The sequence below is a fragment of the Rattus rattus genome, chromosome 1, assembly GCF_011064425.1.
Source record: "Rattus rattus isolate New Zealand chromosome 1, Rrattus_CSIRO_v1, whole genome shotgun sequence".
NCBI classification, from domain to species: Eukaryota; Metazoa; Chordata; class Mammalia; order Rodentia; family Muridae; genus Rattus; species Rattus rattus.
Window position 1 is genome coordinate 258,530,051 of NC_046154.1, and position 21,821 is coordinate 258,551,871.

At 42.0% G+C, this 21,821-nt stretch overlaps 1 protein-coding gene across 2 annotated transcripts in view; it reads left to right on the forward strand.

Annotated features, from left to right (window-relative positions):
- The window catches only part of Ppp6r2 (protein phosphatase 6 regulatory subunit 2), a 72,591-nt gene that overhangs the window by 16,244 nt on the left and 34,526 nt on the right, over positions 1-21,821 (forward strand). For both annotated transcript variants that reach the window (XM_032919460.1, XM_032919468.1), the window contains exons 2-4: positions 14,557-14,684; positions 15,779-15,934; positions 18,795-19,311. The gene's annotated coding sequence lies outside the window, so the exon portion shown is untranslated. The remainder of the gene's footprint in view (positions 1-14,556; positions 14,685-15,778; positions 15,935-18,794; positions 19,312-21,821) is intronic.

Sequence of the window (21,821 nt, forward strand, 5' to 3'; positions counted from 1 at the left end):
CTTCTGGTGTGTCTGAAGATAGCTACAGTGGACTCATACACATAAAATAAATAAATCTTAAATGACAAACAAAGGGGGTTGGGGATTTAGCTCAGTGGTAGAGCGCTTGCCTAGGAAGCACAAGGCCCTGGGTTGGTCCCCAGCTCCGAAAAAAAAACCAAAAAAAAAAAAAAAAAAAAAAAAAGACAAACAAAGCCTGTACACTATGCCTGGCTTTTGGCAATTTTCCTTGTTGTTGTTATTACGACTACTTCTACTACTACTTCTGTGAAACAAAGTTTTACTGTGGCGCCTTGGTAGCCTGGAACTCACTGTATAAACCAGGCTGGCCTAGAACTCAGAGATCTGCCAGCCTTTGCCTCCTGAGTGCTGGGATGTTCTACCAGACCTGGCTGTTGTTATTGTTACTTTGAATTAAGTGTGCATGTGTGTGGCTCTGTGTATGTGCTTGTGCATGTGAGTGCAGGTTCCTTTGGAGGCTGGAGCCATCAAGTTCCACTGGCGCTGCAGTTACAGGCTGCGAGCTGTGCTGTCTGGGTCCTAGGAACTGAATTTAGGTCCTCTGCAAAAGTGGTGGTGTTCCTTTTTTTTTTTTTAACATTTATTTATTTAATGTATATGAGTATACCGTTGCTGACATAGCAGAAGAGGGCATCAGATTCCATTACAGATGGTTGTGAGCCATCATGTGGTTGGTGGGAATTGAACTCAGGACCTCTGGAAGAGCAGTCAATGCTCTTAACCACCGAGCCATCTCTCCAGCCCTCTTTTTTTTTTTTTTTTTTTTTTTTTTTAATGTGCATTGGTAATCTTTTGTTTTGTTTTTGTCTTTTTTGAGACACAGTTTCTCTGTGCGGCTCTGACTATTCTGGAACTCTCTCTGTTCTCAAGCTGGAGTGGACCACAGAGATCTGCCTGCCTTTGCCTCCTGAGCGCTGGGATTAAAAACATGGGCCACCACCACCCTGCATGCATTAGTGTTTTGCCTGCATGTATATCTGTGTGAGGGTGTCAGATCTGGAGTTACAGTTTTGAGTTGTTATGTGGGTACTAGGAATTAAACCCAGGTCCTCTGGAAGAGCAGTCAAACATACACACACACACACACACACACACACACACACACACACACACATTATTATTATTATTATTATTATTATTATTTTTTTTTTTTTTTTTTTTTTGGAACTGGGGACCAAACCTAGAGCCTTGTGCTTGCTAGACAAGCGCTCTACAACTGAGCTAAATCCCCAACCCAATATATATATATATATATATATATATATATATATATATATTTTTTTTTTTTTTTTTTTTTTGGTTCTTTTTTTCGGAGTTGGGGGCCGAACCCCAGGGCCTTGCGTTTCCTAGGCAAGCGCTCTACCACTGAGCTAAATCCCCAACCCCATATTTTTTTAACCAAATTTGTCTCTAGCTGTTTTCCCTTAAGAGTCTCAGCTGCAGTATGCCCTGTCCTGTCAGCTCTTGGCCAAGGGTTCCCAGTCTGGTTCTGGTTTTCTTAGCACTGTTGTATTGAGAGCAAGCAGAGTGTGGCTACTCTTGTCTCTAATGAGTAGATTAGTATGATGTGTCTGTGGTTCTCTGTCATTGCTTGAGGGTGGCTGGTAGCAATGGCCATCCTAACAGCTCTGTGTCCTGGAGCCATGTGTTCTTTAATGTCATACATTCACCAGGCATTAAGATTACAAACTTAGCCAAGCAACCAGAGCTTCCAGGGACTAAGCCACTACCTAAAGACTATACATGGACTGACCCTGGACTCTGACCTCATAGGTAGCAATGAATATCCTAGTAAGAGCACCAGTGGAAGGGGAAGCCCTGGGTCCTGCTAAGACTGAACCCACAGTGAACTAGACTGTCGGGGGGAGGGCGGCAATGGGGGGAGGGGGGGGAGGGGAACACCCATAAGGAAGGGGGGGAGGGAAGGGATGTTTGCCCGAAACCGGAAAGGGAATAACACTTTAAAATGTATATAAGAAATACTCAAGTTAATAAAAAAAAAAAAAAAAAAATTTAGAGTCAGCTATGATGGCATAAAAAAAAAAAAGATTACAAACTTGATCAATGACAGAAACTGGTCTATATGTGTGTTTGTAGATGGGGGTATTCTGCTATGGTCTGGCCTTTTTGCTTCCAGTTCTATAGCTGGTTGGGGTCATTGTTTGGTTTCATGATGAGCCAAGGCCCTCAACACCAGTCGTGAGAGTGTGTCTTCACAATGCTGGACAGCTCGTCCGTAACTGGGAGAACTGCCACAGTTAATACAAAGGTTTTACTTTTTACCCTGTCTTAATCATATCTAACAGATAAGATGCTCCTGAGAAAACCAAGAGTCACAGAGAGAGAGAGAGAGAGAGAGAGAGAGAGAGAGAGAGAGAGAGAGAGAGAGAGAGAGAGCGAGCACCCACCCTTGATGTTGGGACTTTGTGTTGAAGTTACCTTTCTGAGATTTTGCTGGCATACAGACTATTCTCTTGAGAGTTAGAAGACCAGGAACAGGCAACCACAAGCAAACCAAGCCTAGGACAGCCCTGGAGCCAGCTGCCGGGTGCTTAGTTCTCACTGTGGAGCACAGGCAGGTGCTGTACCCTAAGTCTTCATGTTGTCCTTAAACTTCCTAACTTGGCTGGGATGGGATGGGAGCACAAAGGTAGGCAGGGTTACCGATGTGTGCTCCTCTACATACATTCAAGCCCTAACCCCCAACCTAATCATATTGGCAGCCATCTGTATTAGGACTAGAACCAACCAGCTCCTTGATTTTGATTTCTACTAGACTCCTAAAATATGAGAAATAAATACTGTTTTAATGCCCAACCTATGTCTTTTGCATAACAAGTTGAGCTAAGATACCAGTTAGTGGAGGACTTAAAGTTTAGTGGGGTAAGAGGGTAGGCAGGAGAACATCTGGCAGAGCAGCTGTGCATACAGCTCCACAGCTCCACAGCTTCAGAGTGCATCCTGCATCGTGTTGGCCTGGACAGGGTTCAAAGTTACAGTAGTTAAGAGCACTGACTGCTCTTCCAGAGGTCCTGAGTTCAAATCCCAGCAACTGCGCAGTAGCTCACAACCACCTGAAATGGGATCCATGCTCTCTCTTCTGGTGTGTCTGAAGACAGCGACAGTGTACACAGTGTACACACACACACACACACACACACACAAAAATAAGCAAATCTAAAAAAAAAATAACATCTGAAGATTTTGAGCCAGATATGGTGATGGCTCATACCTGTAATCCCAGCAGACTAAAGTAGAAAAATTCTGCTGGTTTAGATCCAGCCTGGGTTACATTGTGAGTTCTTGGCCTGTCTAGGACATAGTACCAGACTCTGTTTCAAACAAAACGAACAACATCAACAAGTAGGATATCTGGAAACTATGCCAGGCAGGGTTTTGCACACCTTTAATTCCAGCACTACGGAGGCAGAGGCAGGCAGATCTCTGAAAATTCAAGCCCAACCTAGTCTACAGTGTGAGCTCCAGGACAGCCAAGGCCACACAAAGAAACTTGGTCTTGAAACCCCTCCTCCAAAAAATAAAATCTTTATATCCCTGTTGATTGTCATCTACGTGGTCTTTCTGTGAGCACCTGTCTTGTCCAGCAGCCTTCACCCTGCCTGTCTTCTTCATCCTGCTTCCTTCCTTCTACTTCCTCTTGCTCTTCCAGAGTGCCTGTTCTAGAACTCTGTGTAGGGCAACAAGGGTGCAGAGAGCACAGATATTGGAGCCAGGTGGCTGTGTGCACTTCAATGGAATCGCACCAGCTACCAATATGGGGAAGTTAGTTCAGCATGGTTATTTTGTACAGCACAGTGGGGAAGAGTTAGGCAAGAGGTATCTGTAGGAGATGCAGATGCTTGAGACTTGAGGCCGTAAACATCTGGGAGAAGGTAAGTTGCACTGCTGTGGTTTTTTGTACATACTGGTCAATTGTTTGTAAACAGGGAACTTGGACCAGAAGGCAGCTTTGCCTCTCTTGGCCTGGCCCAGGGGAAAGGCTACAATGCCTTGTGCTAAAAGGTCTCTGTGCTGCAGTCCTTGTTTTAGGAAGTGACAGGAGGGTCAACAGTTGGTGGCTGGGACTTTTTTATTGCCACAGTGAGAAAGGTTTTCATTACAGAGGTCTAGAATTTTAGGATGTTGACTTTTGACTGAAGCCAGCATCCCTGTTTTCCCTTTCTCCTTTTGTGTTTAGAGTTAGACTGTGCTTTACTTGCTCCTGGCCAAATACTCAGACAAGTTTGTTCCTCAGGCAGTTCTCCATATGCTTTATAAAGATTTTTAATTTTAACTTAATTTATTTTTGGAGTTAGGTCTCCACTTTGTAGATCTATCTGCCTCTGCCTCTGCTTCCCAAGTCTTTGGATTAAAGCTGAATATCACCATTCCTGGCTAGGTTTTAATTTTATTTTTCATTATGTGTATGTCTGCACATGAATGCAAATGTCCTTGGGGGCCAGAAGCATCAAATCCTCTGGAATTGGACATAGAGGTTTTGTGAGACACTTGGTGTCACTCCATGTGATGCTGTCAACTAAACTCCAGTCTTTCGCAAGATCAGTATTTGCTCTTTTTTTTTTTTTTTTTTTCCTTTTTTCCGGGCTGAGGACTGAACCCAGGGCCTTGCGCTTGCTGAGGCAAGCGCTCTACCACTAAGCTAAATCCCCAACCCCAGTATTTGCTTTTAATGGTTGAGGCATCTTTCTGTCTTTCTCTCTCTAACTCCCCCTGACACACTCACACATATAGGCATGCACACACACTTCTTCTAATTTGACTTATTTTTGAGACAAAGACTCACCATGGCTGACCTAGACTATGTAGACTAAGTTGGCCTTGAACATAGTGATCGGCCTACCTCTGCCTCCCATGTACTGGGACTAAAAGCATGAACTACTACCACACCTGACTGTGAGATCATATCTTAAACAAACAAATAAAAAAAATAGCCCAAGTCTTCTAATTTAAAATTCTATACTTTTTTAATGTTAGAATTTTAAAATTTGAAATGTGGTCCTCTCTTTTCCTTAGTTCTGTTCCACTGAATCTAGTTCATTCAAAGTTTTTTAATGTATTTATTTTTATTTTATGTGTATGTATGTCTGTGTGATGTGCCGGATCCCCTGGGACTCTACTTAAAGATGATTGTATGTTGTCATGTGGGTGCTGGGAACTGAACCCAGGTTCCCTGGAAGAGCAACCAGTGATGAGCCATTCCAGTCCCTCATTTAAATTCTTTCAAAACAAACACTCAAATTCTATAGCTACGTAATTCTTCATTATTTTTGTAAGTTAATAAAATAAAAGATAATGACATGTATTTAAAGGCCTTTGTGTATTATTATTCTAAAGTGTTTACATGAATTTTTTTTGGGGGGGGGAACAGGGTAGCCCTGGCTGTCCTGGAACTTGCTGAACCAGGTTGCCCTTGAACTCACAGATACCTACCAGCCTCTACCTCCCCTCTCAGAACACTGAGTTCTGGGATTGAAGGCAAGCACTGTCAATCCTAGCTAAGTGACATTTTTAAAGAGGGTGTGCTTGTGTTGCTAAGGGTAGTGATGAATTAATGATCCTCTCATTGCAGCTTCCCAGGTAGCTGGGCTACCAAGTCCACTGAATTTTCAGTTAGCTGTAATAAGTATACATAATATGAAAGCCACCACTGTAGCAGTCTATGCTGTATATCATCATCATTCAGCCCCTGGACTAAAAAACTTTCTGTCACAGAACTGCTTTTCTTCTCTATTTTTTTACTCCTTGAAGTAGAATAAGGTAGAAAAAAAACAATTATTACACATTGATTTGTTGTTATATTTAGTGATTCACTCAAAGCACTGCTTGTACCACCTTTTGCCAATCATGACTTCATTTGCTACATGGAACAGCCGAGAAGGTGGATCTGTGGAAACCAGACCAATCTTGCTCAGTCGCCCCACCTTAAGGTGTTAGAATATAAAATGATAATGCAAACTGGGCCCGTACCTTTCAAGAGCTATCTGCGCTTTGGTCTACTGGTGAATAATTTCCTCTCATCTATTGTCATTCTCTCATTGGTGTTGGAGAGCTTATTCCAGAGAGATTCCTGAAGCACCTGCAATGCTGGAGCTTAAACCAAGGAGCTACCATATGCTAGGCAATGCTAGGCAAGCTCCAGTCAGGGATTACAGCCCCATCTCTCCAGTTGAAACTTTGTACCCATTGTATAGCGGCTGTTGACTCACCCTCCCTTCAGCTCCTTGGCAACTGCTGTTGAACTTTCTGTCTTTGGAACCAAGTACTCTAATTTCCTCATGAATAGAATTATATGCTGTTTGGGTTTTTAATTAATTAATTAAGAGACAGGGTTTCTCTATGTAGCCCTGGCTGTGGAGCTGGCTCTGTAGGCTGGCCTGAAAATCACAGAGAATCACCTACCTTGAATTTCCTTTTCAGTAGGAGCACTATTCCGCCTTTTGTTTATGTGCATGTTCTTTGGTGTCGGGGTTGTATGCATGCTGTGTGCATGCTAAGCTTGTACTTTACTACTGAGCTACAGCCCCCAGCTGCCTATATCTTATTTTGTTTATTCATTCATCTGTTGATGCACACTGCAGTTGTTTCTACTTTTCGTCTTTTGTCTCCCAATTTCTTTTTTTCTCTTTTCTTTAAAAGACAGGATCTTGGGGCTGGGGATTTTGCTCAGTGGTAGAGCGCTTTCCTAGGAAGAGCAAGGACCTGGGGTCCGTCCCCAGCTCAAAAAAAAAGAACTAAAAAAAAAAAAAAAAAAAAAGACAGGATCTCTCCACTTTTTTTATCATTAATTTTTTACTTGTCACACAAGACAATTTCATCTTGTTTATATTTATGCTCCATTACCTTCCACATCCTTCCTCCTGCTGGTCCCCTTCTTCCTCCCATATTGTCCCTCCTTTTGCTCTCACACCTTTATATCCATGCATATATGTATTAAATACATAAGTGTCTAGATTCTATATGAGGAAACATGCAAGGAAGATCACCTTATGGTCTATGGAAATATCTTGCTTATATCTTGTATTCAATTCAAGAAAAATAGAAAAGCACTGTTCTGTTTTGTTTTATTCTTTTTTCTTTTCCATCTTTCTTTCTTTTTCTTTTTTCTTTTCTTCTTTTTTGGACAGGGTCTTGGTCTGTAGACCAGCAGTCTGGCCTTGAGCTTACAGAGATCTGCCTGGTGAATGCTGAGATTACAGGTGTGTGCCAGTTTGTCCAGCTGCCTGTATTTATTAATGGACATGTGTGTGTATGTGTGTGTGTGTGTGTGTGTGTGTGTGTGTGTGTATATATATATTTATATATATATATTTATATATATTTTTGCTGCAGTCCTCGGAGTTAGTCATTTCTTTTTTTTTTTTTTTTTTTGGTTTTTTTTTTTTTCGAGCTGGGGATCGAACCCAGGGCCTTGCGCTTCCTAGGCAAGCGCTCTACCACTGAGCTAAATCCCCAACCCCGAGTTAGTCATTTCTTTGAGGAATGTGTATTGTTATGTTGGAGGTGGTTAAAGAGCACAGTAAATAGTGTTTTTCTTCTACAAGTTGAGGGGAATTGTCAGTTAGCTTGTGCTCAGGTGTCGTCTGTTGTTTCAAGGAGTTTCATGGCAATTCTTCTAAAGGAAAGCATTTGACTGAAGCTGGCTCAGAGGGTTAGTCCATTATCATCATGGTGGGGAACATGTTATCACTCAAGGCAGGCATGGTGCTGGAGAAGTAGCTGACAATTTTACATTCTGGTCTGCAGGCAGCAGAGAGACAGGGACACTGGGCCCGGCATGGACTTTGGATGTAATGTTTCACACCTATAATCCCGGAACTTGGGAGGCAGAAGTAGGCAGATCTCTGTGAGTTTGAGGCCAGCTTAGTCTACATAGTGAGTTCCAGAACAACCAGAGCTCTATAGTAAGACCCTGTCTTGGAGGGAAAAAAAAACCCCAAAGGACAAACAAACGAAGAAATGAAATGAGGAAAGAAAGAAAGAAAGAGAGAGAGAGAAAGAAAAGAAAGAATCCTCTAATGAATGAACAAATGAAAGACAGACAGAAAGAAGGAAAAGAAAAGAAAGAAACCTCCATGTCCACCTCCAGTAACACACCTACTCCAAGGAGGGTTCACCTCCTAACACTCCCAAGTAGTTTACCAACTGGTTACTAGATTTGCAAGCATATGAGTCCCTGGGGTCCATTCTCATTCAAACCACCACAGCAGGAATATGCATTTGTTAATGGGTCTCCAGCACAGTTCTAAGACTGGGAACTTCCTACCAATCTTTCTCAGGCCCTCAGGTTCTTTTTATTTTTTAAATTAATTGTACTTGGTTACCAAAAGCCACTTTCATGCAAGTCTATAATATTCTTTGAGCACATTTTCTCTCTCTCCCCTACTGCTTTTTTCTTTTCCTTCCTCACTCCCCTTTGTTCCCCTTTGTTCCTCCAGACAATCTTGCTTCTATGTATCTATAAAGTCTAGACCGACAAGGGAAAGAAAACATGCAACATTGTCTCTCTTAGACTGGCTTAGTTCATTTAATATGTGTATCTCCAGATGAAAAAGAAACAAAACAATACCTTCTAGAATTGCCCAGGCTGGCCTTGAACTCTTGGCCTCTAGAGATCTTTTTCTTCAGGCTCCTGAGTTACATGGCACTATAATCATTCATGTTCAACACCTATCGTCTGTGGACTGTTTGGGGGTGCCATTCTAACCACTGAGCGAGTTAGTCAAATACAGAATGGATAGAATGGATTTGTATTAATACTAATTTTTTTTTGTTTGTTTTTTTGTTTTTTTCAGAGCTGGGGACCGAACCCAGGGTCTTGCAGTTGCTAGGCAAGCGCTCTACCACTGAGCCAAATCCCCAACCCCTTGTTTTGTTTTTTTGATACAGGTTCTCAGCCTTGGCTGTCCTGGAACTCTCTCCATAGACCAGGCAGGCCTTGAACTCATAGAGATCTGCCTACCTCTGCCTCCTGAGTGCTGAAATCAAAGGTGTGTGCCACCACGTCCAAGGCAATACTAAATTTTTGTAGAATAAGCAACATAAGTTTTTTGGTTCCTTAACTTTGAAATGTTCTGGTGATTTGGATACTAACTAAAGATAATGTGTCAGTTTTATGTCATTATGACTAGATAATGACACCAGATAATGTGACCAGCTGAGCAAAACAAAACAAGGGTGGAAAGATGATTCTGGGCTCACAGTCAGTTTCAGAGGTTTTAATCATGTCAGGGTGTGCTGGAACAAAAAGTAGTTTGCATTGTGCTGGTAAGGAAACATAGGGGGAAATGTCTAGACTAGCTAGCTTTTTTCATTTTCTCCATTTTTTTTTTTTTTTTTTAACCCCAGACAAAAATTTCTCTGTGTAGTCCTGGTTGTCCTGGAACTCACAGTATAGACCAGACTGGCCAGAGACTCAGAGATCCACCTGCCTCTGCCTCCCAAGTCCTGGAATTAAAGGTGTGCACCACCACTGCCTGGCTTCATTTTCTCCTTTTTTTCCATTTAGATTCCTAGCGTAAGAATTGGTGCGGCATACTTCAGGGTGGGTCTTAATACACTTAGTAATGTTCTCTAAAAACACACTCACAGACACAACCAGAGTGTGTTTTACTAAAATCTTGACCACCACGAGTTGTCTATCCCTTGTCAACTTGATATCTAAACACATCTCTTTAAACTATAATATTCCACTTTTGGCTCCCAAAAGTCTCCTGTTGACAGTGTAATGCAAATCTATTCTCTAATAGGTCTTTCCAGTGTTATTTAAAATTCTAAGTCCAAAGCGTATTCTAAAGCTCTGAAAACTCTTAGCTGTAAGTCCTGGGAAGTAAAATAAGTAGCATGCTTCAGTGCACAGTCGTGCAGAGTACACACTCTCAGCAATGCCAAGTTTCCCAGTATTTCCAAAAGAAAGAACTGCAGAATAGCAGGGAAGTATCAGACTAAAGCTAGGCAGGGCCTAGTTTTCTTGCTTGGCTAGATGGCTTAGTGCATAAAGGCACTTGCTGCCCCCTGACAACTGAGTTTGCTTCCAGGGACCCACATACAAGCTGAAAGGAGAGAACTGACTGCCACAAATTGTCTTGGCATGGCGTGTGCACACACACAATTATTTGTGGGCACAAACCCTCCAGCTCCATGACTGGCATTTGGAGAAGTGGGTGGTATGATGTGAGTTCCCAAGGTCCTAAACAGTCTTATCCCTATGGCCTTGCTGGTTATAACCGTGTGGCCTTTTCACTTGAGGTGGACTGTTCACTTCCGTAATCTTCCCCAGCATACATTCCATGTTTGTGACAACTCTTAACTTCTTTATGTATTTATTTTTATTTTTTATTATTTATTTTATTTTTTAAAGATCTATTTATTATATATAAATACATTGTAGCTGTCAGACACACCAGAAGAGGACATCAGATCCCAGATGGTTGTGAGCCACCATGTGGTTGCTGGGAATTGAACTCAGGACCTCTGGAACAGCAGTCAGTGCTCTTAACCACTGAGCCATCTCTCCAGCCCATTTATTTTATTTTTTAAGATTTATTTATTTACTTTGTATGTGAGTACAGTCACTGTCTTCAGACATACTAGAAGAGGGCACAGATGGCTGTGAGCTACCATGTGGTTGCTGGGAATTGAACTCAGAACCTCTGGAAGATCAGTCAGTGCTCTTAACACTGAGCCATCTCCAGTCCTCTTTATTTTTAATTATGTACAGAGGAAGGAGTATACATATGTGAGTACAGGTCCTCATAAAGGCCAGAGGCACCCTGGAGTTACAGGTGGTTGTGGGCTACCAGATGTGGGTGCTGAGAATTGAACTATTGTCTTCTGTTTAGTATGCGCTCTTAACTGTTGAGCGATCTCTCTAGCCTTATTTATTTATTTACTTTACTTACTGTGTAACCCATGCTGACCTCGAACTCACTGTAATCCTCCTGCCTCGGTCTTGCCAGTGCTGGGAATTCAGATATGAGTTACCACATCTGACTCCTGGAGTCTCTATTGAATCTTGGCCTTACCTTTACAGTGTTAAGCATCTGTCTTCTGAGGGATTTTCTAGGGGGATCCAGACCCTACCACACATTGCCTGGTCTTCCAGACTTTTCTTTGAAACCAGAATGAAAACCTCCATGATTCTATGCCTTAGAGTTTCTATTGCTGTGATGGAACACCATGACGGAATGCAATATAGGGAGGAAATATACATATATATGATACACCTCTGTATCATAGTTCATCTCTGAACACAGTGGGCAAGAACCTGGAGGCAGGAAGGACCTGATGAAGTAGAGGTCATGAAGTGGTGGGGCTTCCTGGCTTGCTCATAGTGCTCAGGACTGACTACCAGCCTGAGCGTTACATGAACATTCCCAGTCTGCCAGAGCTTGGTCCAAAGCTGGTGCCCCTTGGACAATGTCCTCTGCGTGCTTTCAGCACCAATAGGATGCACCAGAGTTGAAACCTTTAAGCCTCAACCAACTTTGGGTGAGAGCAGCCAGTTCCTATTGTTCTGATGCAAAACACTTGGCTTCTTTTTAAGTGCCTTTGTCTTTTCAGCAGCCACCCTTTTCTTGTCCCCAACTTTACTTTGGTGCTTTGCTGAGGAAACCGAAAGCTTTCTGGCCTTTCTTCTACCTTACGTTTGCTCATATTCACGCTGTGAACGTCTCTAAAATCAGCCGCCAGTATCCATGCTTCAGCTCCAATGCTAGGATGCTGTCAAATTTACTTTGCTAGATTAATTATTTAATTCCTAACTTAAGTTCATGGTTTTGCCCTCTTCAAGTTCCTTCCTGATCCTACTCACCCAATTTATGTTCTTTTTTTTTCTGTCTCTTTACAAACAAATGAACAAACAAGAAACAAAAACAAAATAGAAGAAACTAAGAAATACAACTCCTCCTACAAAACAAACAAAAAAATAAATAAACAAGCATGAGAACAATAAGACAAAAACAAATCCTGAAAGCAAAACAAAACAATAAAGCTGGAGAGATGGCTCAGTGGTTAAGAGCACCGACTATTCTTCAGAGGTCCTGAGTTCAATTCCCAGCAATCACGTGGTGGCTCACAACCATCTGTAATGGGATCTGATGCCCTCTTCTGGTGTGTCTGAAGACAGCTACAGTGTACTCATATACATAAAATAAATGAATATTTAAAAAAAACAAAAACAAAAAAGAATCAAAACAATAAGTCCACAGCTAGGGAGGCTGGGTCTGCACCAAGAGACAGTCCCCAGGGAGAGTAAAACCGGAAAGATGAGCATGGGGGGCTGGAAGGATAGTGAAAATTGTCTTCTGGTGTCCCAGCCCAGCCCAGTACTCCCACTGGGAATCCCTGGTAAAAAGATTTCTGAGGATTGGTGGCTGACAAAGGAGTGGAGATGGACCAGAAGGGAAAGCTGGGAGGGTTGAGGGAAAGCCTTAAGCTGGGTCTGAACTGAGAGACAGAGTCCTCAGGAAGTGGGTAGGGTGGAGGGGCCTCTGGTAGGCCATGGTAGGATAAAGAGGAAGTCTGGAGAGACAGGAATGAAAGGTCTAGGGAGACCTGGCCTGCACCAGAAGTTAGCTGTTTACCTTTAACTCAGCCTTTTAGAAGCTAGAGGGATTCTCAGTGGTTAGGAATTATGGCTCCTCCTTCAGAGGACCCAGATTCAATTCTCAGCACCTACATGGTGGCTCACAGCCATCTCTAACTCCAGTTCCAAGGCATCCAATTCCCAGATCCACATTCAGGCAAAACACTCATACATATTAAAAAAAAAAAAAATATTAACTCAGCCTCCACATAGTCTCAGGCACTGACAGAACATAGGTAAAAACATTTTTTTCCCCACAATGAAATTCAAGTGGCTTCTGATTAATCTAGTTCCTAATATAGACATTGTTCTTATATGAAAATGTTCTTTCCCACACTTCTGTCAGTATTCTGATCTTCTGAGATCCTAGCGGAATTACCTAGAAACCTCAATTTTTTTCTTTTTTTTTTTAAAGATTTATTTTATTTATATGAATACACTAGTGGTCTTTAGACACACCAGAAGAGGGCATCGGATCCTATTACAGATGGTTGTGAGCCACCATGTGAGTGCTGGGAATTGAACTCAGGACCTCTGGAAGAGCAGTCAGTGCTCTTAACCACTGAGCCATCTCTCCAGCCCGAAACCTCAATTTATAACATCCTAAATTCTTTCTAATGTGTTTCTCCAAGCTATTTCAAATACCTTCGATAATCAAACCAGTTCTAGAGGCCTAGGAACCTCGCTGTGGCTGGGCATGGCGGCATGCACTTTTAATCCCAACATGTGGGAGGCAGAGCCAGAGCCAGGCAGATCTCTTGAGTTTGAGGCTAGCCTGGTCTACAGAGTGAGATCCAGGGCAGCCAGGTCTACACAGAAAAAAAACAGGTCTTGAAGGTGTTCCCCTCTCCACAGCAAAGGGAAAAAAAAAAAAAAAAAAGAACCAAAGGTGTGGTGGTCTTTAATCCCAACACTCAGGAGATGAAGGCAGGCAGAGCTGTATGAGTTCAAGGCCAGCCTGGTCTACACAGTGAGTGTCAAGACCTCATTGTGAGACCCTGTATCAAAACCAAAACAAGGGGCTGGAGAGATAGCTCAGTGGTTAAGAGCACCAACTGTTCTTCCAGAGGTCCTGAGTTCAATTCCCAGCAACCACATGGTGGCTCACAACCATCTGTAATGAGATCTGATGCCCTCTTCTGGTGTGTCTGAGGACAGTTACAGTGTACTTATATATAATAAATGAATAAATCTTTAAAAAAAAACAAAACAAATAACAATAAAACCCTACACTGTGAGTCTGGATATGCCTTTAATTCAGCGCTAGGGATAACACTATATATTATATAATATTATATATTATTATAACACTATATATATCTGTTAGCTAGCCTCTCTGTTTTTCTGTGTAATTCTTTTTCAGGCCCTCAGCCTATTAGGTGCTGTCAACTATACCTTCAAGGCAGGTCTTCTCACCATAATCAGTCATTTCTTGATGCCCTCAGACACATCCAGAGGAGCTTTATAGCTCTCTTAGGTGCTTCTCAGTCCTATCAAGATGACAATCGAAATAATAGTTGATTTATTTCGTTGTCCTTTGTTTTTGGTCTGACATTTTTGTTAGTGTGATGACATTGTGAACTACTTGACAGGGTCTAGAATCACTTGGGAAATGGACCTGCAGTCATGTGTGCAGGAGATTATGGTGATTGCAGTGACTGAGGCGGAAGGCTGCCCACTGTGGGCGGCATCATACTGTGGGCAGTGGCCTTAGACTGTATGAGAGAGAGTGAGAGGAGACAGTGGGCTGAGTACAGATATTTTTTGACTGACTGTTTCAAGTTCCTTCTGTACATGAAGGGCCTGGAACTGAGAGCTAAACCAGCCCTTCCTTAAGATGCTCTTGTGTTTTATCACAGAATCAGGAAAAGAAACTAAGATGCAAATTAACCCTATAAAAGAAAATTAAATATTTTTTCTTTCATTTTCAGGTAAACCAACCAAAACTCTTTGCAGAATGAAAACACCTTTTTTAAAATTGCAGATATACAAAAGAAAGAGCCCAAATGCTTTTTATTTTGCCTGAATACAAGATTTAAACAAGGTATTGCCATAGAAGGTAAGGTGATCTTTTCAGTTAAATTTTAGCTTATTGTACAAGTTACTCAAATATATTTTACAGATGGACATTTGAAGGTCAGATGGCAGGATCTCACTATGTAACCAAAGCTGAATGTTTTTGTTTGTAAGACAGGGTTTCACTGCCTTGCCTGTTGTGGAACTAACTCTGTAGATCAGACAGACCTTGAACTCACTGAGATATACCTGCCTCTTGCCTCCCAAATGCTGGGATTAAAGGGGAACCCCCACCCCGTCCCCCATCACCTGGCTGCCAAAACTGTTCTTAAACTTAGGATTCTCCTCTGTGTCCTGAATGCTGGGATTACAGCTGAGCATCACAGCACCTGTAGTTTCTTGCCAGCATTTTGTTGTCCTAGACATTTAGATAAGGCCCAAGGGTGAAAGAGAGGAGATAGGAGATAGGACATTGAGTGTCATGGCAGCTCTCTTTTGTTCTGTCCTGAAGAAAGCATTAGTTCTCTTGAGAATAAAGCATGCTCTGGGCATTGTTTCCTTATTTGTTGCTGTGATAGAAAGGCTCCACTTTTCAAAAACAAAGACAAAAGCCACAGATTTAAGAAGCTTGTTTTATCCCAACTGTTCTGAATTGAAAAGAAAAGGGCTGGCAGGATGACTTGATGACGACAGTACCTATTCCAGGAGCGTGATGACCCCAGTTTGATCTCTGAAACTCAGATTGGAAGGAGAGAATTGACCCCAAAAAGTTGTTTTTTGATCTCTAGATGTGTGGGATGGCATAGATGCATCTGTACTGACACACATTACACACATATACACAGTGATGATAAGTAAACTTGTTTAGTTTTTAAATTTAAAAGCCTTTCTTTATAGCCCTGGCTGTCCTGGAACTCACCATGTAGACCATGCTGGCCTTGAACTTACAGTTACCTGCCTCTGCATGGGCCATCACCATACTTGTAATTGATAAATTTAAAAAGTTAAAATAGAAAAAACATAAGAGCTGATTTGTGGCTGGATAGATGATAGATAGATAGATAGATAGATAGATAGATAGATAGATAGATAGATAGATAGAGAATTAGATAGATTCTAATTCTCTCTTGGCAACAGTCTCTACCACAGCGCGTTCTGTTGGACTCTTTCACGGAACTATAGGATCACATGGGCAGCACTTGTGTTTGATTCTACCCTCTTTCTTCCGGTTGGTTCTGTCACCCTGGGAAATAGAGAAGCAGAACGTACGGCTCCTTTCTTCATTCACTGCTGGTAAGCATGTAGGAGGTATTGGCCATATCTTGTTGTTCCTTATAGTCTGGAAGGAATCTCAAGGACAGTAGTCAGAATGGGAAGCTTATCCTGCTGTGTTGACTCACTAAGTCCAAAGCTGGTTATGGACAAGGATGTTCTCAGTGGTAACCAGCCAGCCATCTGTGGATAGTTAAGCATCTCTGTGGAAGACAGTGTATAGAGACAAGGCATGGTGTTTGACACCTGTAATCCCAGGATTTGAAAATCTGAGATAAGATGATCACCATAAATTTAAGATCAGCTTGTACCATTGAGACCCTACTTCTATTAAAACAAAACAAAACAAAACAAAACAAAACAAAACAAAACAATAAACAAGGTTTGAAAGAAATATTCAATATTTGGACCTATAAGATGGCTCATCAGCTAAAGGCACTTGTGAATTTAAATAGATTAAACATATTTACGACAGAATTAGTGAACTGTAATATGTAACTGAAAAATTATTCAGTGTTGAACTGAGAGATGGAAATAGAAATTGAGATTTAGCAAAAATAGGTTACAATAAAAGGAATGTAAATGGATAGTTGGAATTCTACTGTAAAAATAGGGAAGATGGAGAGGCACAGCATTTTTCAAAGTATTATGAGTTTTAAACTTTTCAAAAACTTGTAAGACATAAGTCTATAGATTTAAGAAGTGTGCTGTATCCACTGGGCAGTGGTGGTGTTGAGTTCACAGCTAGTGACGGGGAGTTCACAGGTCCCCGTGCAGAGCTGCCTTCCTTCTTACGAGGTCTAGAACCCAAGCCCAGGGAATAGCTGCCCAATCTTTGGGTGTGTCTTCCCACTTCAGTTAACTTAAAGGTGCTCTCTCACAATACGCCAGGGCCTTGTCTACTAGGTGACTCTAGATCCTGTTAGTTAACAATATTAATCACCACACTGTCCTCCCATTCATAATTTAAAAATTTTTTTATTTATTTTGTGTGTATGAATGCTTTGCCTGCATATATGTCTGTACTATGTGTATTCCTGGTGCCTTAAGATGTCAGAAGAAGGCAGGATATAAGACCCCCAAAGCTGGAGTTACATATGGTCGTGAGCCACCATGTGGATGCTGGAACTCAAACCCAGGTCTTCTGTGAAAACAACTAGTGCTCTCCTAACCACTAAGCCATCTCTTCAGCTTCTGTTTCTAGAATTTTGTTGTTGTTTGTTCTTTTGAGATAGGGTCTCTCTAAGTAGCTCTGGCTGTCCTGGAACTTGCTTGCTATATAGACCAGGCTGACCTTGAACTCACAGCGAGCCACCTGCCTCTGCCTTCCAAATGCTGTGATTAAAGTTATGAGCCATCATGCCATTTCTCAGATTTTATCATTTAAAAATATACTGGAGCTAGGCATTGCAGTGTGCTCTTAACCTTAAGAGGCTGAAGTGGGAGAATTATTTGAGCCCAAGAGTTTTAGGATCAGCCTTGGCACTACAGTGAGACTGTGTATCTCAAACAAATAAAACAAGCAAAACCAAAACCTACCAAGTTGTTAATGGGATCATAGTATGCAACCTTTTGGAAATGATTTACTTTGCCCAGTAATAATTTTCTAAACACTTATCAGGTGCCCCCCCCCCCAACTCACCAGTATTTTCTCTGGGGCTGGAAATAACTCAGTTGACAGAATGCTTGCCTAACATGAACGAAAGCCCTGGATTTGAGCCCTATTGAACAGCAGAAAGACAGAGGCAAAAAGACTAGGAGGTCAAGGTGATTCTCAGCTACATAGCGAGTTTGAGGTTATTCTGGCAAACAGGACACTCTGTCGCAAAAACAATTTTTCCCCAATCATAAAACATTTATTCCACTTACATGAACTTAACACATATGTTCTTTTTTTTTTTTTAACATTTATTTATTTTATGTATGTGAGTACACTATTGCTGTCTTCAGACACACCAGAAGAGGGCATCAGATCCCATTACAGATGGTTGTGAGTCACCATGTGGTTACTGGGAATTGAACTCAGGACCTCTGGAAGAGCAGTCAGTGCTCTTAGCCACTGAGCTATCTCTCCATCCCAACACATACGTTCTTAACAATAGTATTTATACATAAACTTTTCATATGACATTAAAGCCAGCCATCATTTAAAGTTATTTCCTTGTTAACTGTTTCTATAGCATATACATGTTAGGCAAGAAAATAAGGAACGATTCATGCATTTTTATATCTTCCTTACATGGGGCCATGTTAGTCTGACTTTAGTATATGTGTTATCAAAGTAAGCATAGACCGGCTTTTTTTTTTTTTTTTTAAATATTTATTTATTTTATGTATGTGAGTACACTGTCAGTATCTTCATGTACACCAGAAGAGGGCATCAGATCCCATTCAGATGGTTGGGAGCCACCATGTGGTTGTTGGGATTTGAACTCAGGACCTCTGGAAGAGCAGTTAGTGCTCTTAACCACTGAGCCATCACTCCAGCCCCCTAGACCTACTTTTTAGAACTCCATTTTCCTTATTGTGTTGGTAATGCGTGTTGTGTTGTAGCCTACAGCTTGAAGACTGTCCAAGTAGATGCCAGCCTTCCCTACCCCCCTTTTTAGTTAGCATGCAAAGACATTGATTGTATGATGTGACTCTAGCTTTGTTGTTGTTTTGTTTGATAAAGGGTCTCACTCTGTAGTGCTGGCTGTCCTAGAACTCACTGTGTAAACCAGGCTAGCATCGAATTCACAGAGATGTGCTTGGCTCTGTCTCCTGAGTGCTGAGAGTAAAGGTGTGCTCTGATGCTCTTCTAGCTTTTGACTGATACCAGTTAAGCTGCTATCAACATTTATGTGAAGGTTTTTGTATGATGAAGTTTTTGTTTCCCTAGGATCAATGTCCAGGGCCAAGGCAGTTTTGTTTGTGTGGATTTCTGTTTACTGCTGCATGGTAGAGGTTGCCGAACCCCGTAAGGTTTGTATGTTTATCATGCTTGCATCCTTTCTTCCTTACTGTGTATGACATTGCCTCTTACTTCTTTCCGTTTTTTGTTGTTGTTTTTTTGTTTTTGCCTTAAAGTTAGTTTATCAAATATTAATTGAATTTCAGCTTTTGGTTTACATTTGCCCACTGTGTGTTTTTCAGTTGTCATATTTCTGCCTTCTTCAATTTTTTAAAGTATCTATCATTTGTTTGTTTGTTGCTTGAGACAAGGTCTCTCTCTCTGTGTATCCCTGGCTGTTGTGGACTCACTCTGAGGTCCAGGCTCCTTGAATTCACAAAGGTCTGCCTTCTTCTGCCTCCCAGTGCTGGGACTAAAGTGACAGCCATGGCACTTGGCTAACGTGTGTTGTTTATAGGAAACATTGTTGCGGTTTGTACATCCAGTCTGAGAGACTTCTGCATTGGTAAGTTCATCCCACATGTGGTCACGGGCGCTACTAGTACTAGTGTCTGTCATTTTATTTAATGTTTTCTACTTCCTCATTCTTTAGTTTTTATTTTTTCTTTCTTATTTTTGTCGACAAGATTATGGGAGATGTTTCATTTTGGCCTTTGCTTTTGTTTGTTTTATTGCTAGTTTCTTAGATATGTATTCCCTTTGTCATGGATGCTAAGAGATTTAGTAATAGATATAATTCCACTTACATGATTTTTAAGCTTGAAATATCTATTCTCTTTTCCCAATAATATAATCCCTTTTCCTTGCCATATCAGCAGGAAGAGAAATGTCTACTGAACATAATTCTGGCCAGATGAATGGTTATGTCCAAAGGAATGAATTTTTAGTTGATAGAATAATAAATGCTATGCCTGTGGTAGTACGCATCTACAGCCCTAGACTTTTGTGGGGGCTGAAGCAGAAGAATTTTGAGTTTGAGGCCAACTTTAGCTATATTGTATAAACCAATTTTTTTTAAAAAGTGAGACCAAAACCAAACAAAGTATAGATTAGTTGAGCTGAGCATGGTGGGCCAGGTGTTACTGTTTTGCAGTTTGGGTTTTTTTTTTTTTTTTTTTTTTTTTTTTTTTTTTTTTGAGCTGGGGACCCGAACCCAGGGCCTTGCGCTTGCTAGGCAAGCGCTCTACCACTGAGCTAAATCCCAACCCTGATTTTGTTATCTTGACCCTCCTCCAACCCCCTTTCTGTGACAAGCTCTCTGTATGAAGCCTCTGTGGGCTAGAACTGGCCATGAGGATTAGGCTAGTTTTGGACTAACAGAGACCTGCCCTGCCTATAATCCTGGCTATCCTGCAACTCACTCTGTAGACTCGAACTCAGAGATCCACCTACCTGCCCCTCTCCCGTGTGCCAGGATTAAAGGCATATGGCACCATTGCCAGGCTCAGTCCATAGTTAGTTCATAGAGTCATCACCTTGACATAAGCTAGAGGCCTTTGAGCAGCCAGACTGATTGGCCTGTGGGCATTTTTTTGATTAGTGTGGGAGGCCCAACACATTGTGAGCTGGTGGTACTGGGTGCTATAAGAACACAGGTTGAGCAAGCCATGAGGAGCACGCCGCTAAGGAGTGTCCAGCAAAGGCTTCAGCTCCAGTTCCTGCCTTCAGTTCCTGCCTTGACTTCCTTCAATGATGGATTATGATGTGGAAGTATAGTTGAAATAAACCCTTTCCACTTCCATTGCTTGTGGTCATGGTGCTTTGTCACAGCAGTAGAAACCCTAACTAAGATGGATTGGCACCAGGCCATGGGGTATTGCAATGACAGCCCTGGCCATGTGTTTTTGAGAGATTCATGGTAGCATCTGAACTTTGGGCTGTGTTCTAGATGGTTTTGTGTGTTAACTTGACACAAGTTAGAGTTGTCAGAGAGGAAGGAACCTCAATTGAAAAAATGCCTCTATGAGATCCATCTGTAAGGCATTTTCTTTTTTTTTTTTTTTTTTTTTTTTTGATTCTTTTTTTCAGAGCTGGGGACCGAACCCAGGGCCTTGCACTTCCTAGGCAAGCGCTCTACCACTGAGCTAAATCTCCAACCCCTGTAAGGCATTTTCTTAACTAGTGATCAGTAGGAAAGGGCCCAGCATGTGGTGGGTGGTGCCATCCCAAGCCTGGTGTCCCGAGTTCTATAAAAAAGCAAGCCATGGGAGACAGGTCAGGAAGCAGCATCTGTCCCTGGCCTCTGCACTAGCTCCCTCCTCTAGGATCCAGCCCTGCTTGAGTTCTTGTTCTGACTTCCTCCAGTGAGGACTACGATCTGGAAGGGTAAGCCAAATAAACCCTTTCCTCTCCAGTTTGCTTTTTGGTCATGGTGCTTCACCACAGCAATAGAAACCCTAAGACAGGCTGGAAAAGCCCTTGGGTGCTCCGTGCTCTGTGGGCTGTTCCCTGGGAACTCAGAAGACAGTGGAGAGCACTGTGGCGATGAGGGTGGTTTGTGAAGTTTCAGAAGGAAGCAGAGACGCAAGGCCATTTATGTGATATTAGGAATCTGTGGTCTGGTCAGCTGGGACTGAAGAATTGGCTGTAATTAACAAGACCTTATTTTGAAATGAAACCTTTGTTTGATGGTATAAATTGATGCTGGTTAGCTGGAGCTGAGAAATTAGTGGTGATTAAGAAGAGACCAGTATCTGGGCAGTGGTGGCACACACCTTTAATCCCAGCACTCAGGAGGCAGAGGCAGGAGGATCTCTGAGTTCAAGGTCAGCCTGGTCTACAGAGCAAGTTTCAGGACAGCCAAGGCTATACAGAGAAACCCTGTCGCAAAAACCAAACAGAAAAAAAGAAAAAGGGAGAAGAGACCAGTAGCCTTGAGAATTGTGAATCTGGGAGTTTTTCCTGAGACTTCACTTAGACACTCTGGTGTAGCTGGAGCTGAGGCCGTGCCTGGGGCACATAGGAAAACCATGAGCAGGACGGAGTGAGCCAGGGAGCAGTGCTTCAGCGTGGCCT